Source organism: Rhinoderma darwinii, unplaced genomic scaffold, assembly GCF_050947455.1.
Source record: "Rhinoderma darwinii isolate aRhiDar2 unplaced genomic scaffold, aRhiDar2.hap1 Scaffold_525, whole genome shotgun sequence".
NCBI lineage: Eukaryota > Metazoa > Chordata > Amphibia > Anura > Rhinodermatidae > Rhinoderma > Rhinoderma darwinii.
The window spans coordinates 32879-34795 of NW_027464074.1; positions in this window are offsets into that span (position 1 = coordinate 32879).

Genomic DNA, 1917 nt, shown 5'->3' on the forward strand with positions numbered 1-1917 from the left:
AGATTCCCAAGCAAAGACAGGTGGGAAGAGACCGGTATAAATACAACCCCACAGCTGATTGGCAGAAGGACAGAGAACAGAGATAGGCTTAACGCAAAAGAAGAACCGCCCAGAAGCTAGACAGGTTGTCATAGCAACCTTAAGGGAACAGGTGTTTACCTAACAGATAGTGCCACACACTGTCCACTTCCTGTAGATAGCGCCCCTAGGGCACCCTCTAGGAGTGAAATCCCCAGCCAGAGCACTGCCGACGCTCTGGCCGGGGATTCGTCTCTTGGAGGAGCCCCTGACGTCACTGTCCATATATGAATATTGACGTCAGGGGCTTCTCCAGGACTAGAAACTCCAGCCATAGTGTAGGTGCCGCCCTCTACCTTCCCTCCTAGTTGCACCCGGGGCACATGCCCTGCCTGTTCCCCTCTAGCTAAACCACTGTTCACACATATCGGATATCAGGAGATTATATCAGGTCTAATCTCATGATGTGTTACGTTCAGTATCGGTGTCAGTGACTGCGCAGTGGGTGGATCTCATGATGTGTTATGTTCAGTATCGGTGTCGGTGACTGTGTAGTGGGTGGATCTCATGATGTGTTATGTTCAGTATCGGTGTCAGTGACTGCGCAGTGGGTGGATCTCATGATGTGTTACGTTCAGTATCGGTGTCGGTGACTGCGTAGTGGGCGGATCTCATGATGTGTTATGTTCAGTATCGGTGTCAGTGACTGTGTACTGTGAGGATCTCATGATGTGTTACGTTCAGTATCGGTGTCGGTGACTGTGTAGTGGGTGGATCTCATGATGTGTTATGTTCAGTATCGGTGTCGGTGACTGTACAGTGGGCGGATCTCATGATGTGTTACGTTCAGTATCGGTGTCGGTGACTGCGCAGTGGGCGGATCTCATGATGTGTTACGTTCAGTATCGGTGTCGGTGACTGTGTAGTGGGCGGATCTCATGATGTGTTATGTTCAGTATCGGTGTCGGTGACTGCGCAGTGGGTGGATCTCATGATGTGTTACGTTCAGTATCGGTGTCGGTGACTGTACAGTGGGTGGAGCTCATGATGTGTTACGTTCAGTATCGGTGTCGGTGACTGCGCAGTGGGTGGATCTCATGATGTGTTACGTTCAGTATCGGTGTCGGTGACTGCGCAGTGGGCGGATCTCATGATGTGTTACGTTCAGTATCGGTGTCGGTGACTGTGCAGTGGGCGGATCTCATGATGTGTTACGTTCAGTATCGGTGTCGGTGACTGTGTAGTGGGTGGATCTCATGATGTGTTACGTTCAGTATCGGTGTCGGTGACTGCGCAGTGGGCGGATCTCATGATGTGTTACGTTCAGTATCGGTGTCGGTGACTGTGCAGTGGGTGGATCTCATGATGTGTTACGTTCAGTATCGGTGTCGGTGACTGCGCAGTGGGTGGATCTCATGATGTGTTATGTTCAGTATCGGTGTCAGTGACTGCGCAGTGTGAGGATCTCATGATGTGTTATGTTCAGTATCGGTGTCGGTGACTGTGCAGTGGGCGGATCTCATGATGTGTTATGTTCAGTATCGGTGTCGGTGACTGTGCAGTGGGCGGATCTCATGATGTGTTATGTTCAGTATCGGTGTCGGTGACTGCGCAGTGGGCGGATCTCATGATGTGTTATGTTCAGTATCGGTGTCGGTGACTGTGTAGTGGGAGGATCTCATGATGTGTTATGTTCAGTATCGGTGTCGGTGACTGTGTAGTGGGAGGATCTCATGATGTGTTATGTTCAGTATCGGTGTCGGTGACTGCGTAGTGGGTGGATCTCATGATGTGTTATGTTCAGTATCGGTGTCGGTGACTGCGCAGTGGGTGGATCTCATGATGTGTTACGTTCAGTATCGGTGTCGGTGACTGTGCAGTGGGTGGATCTCATGATGT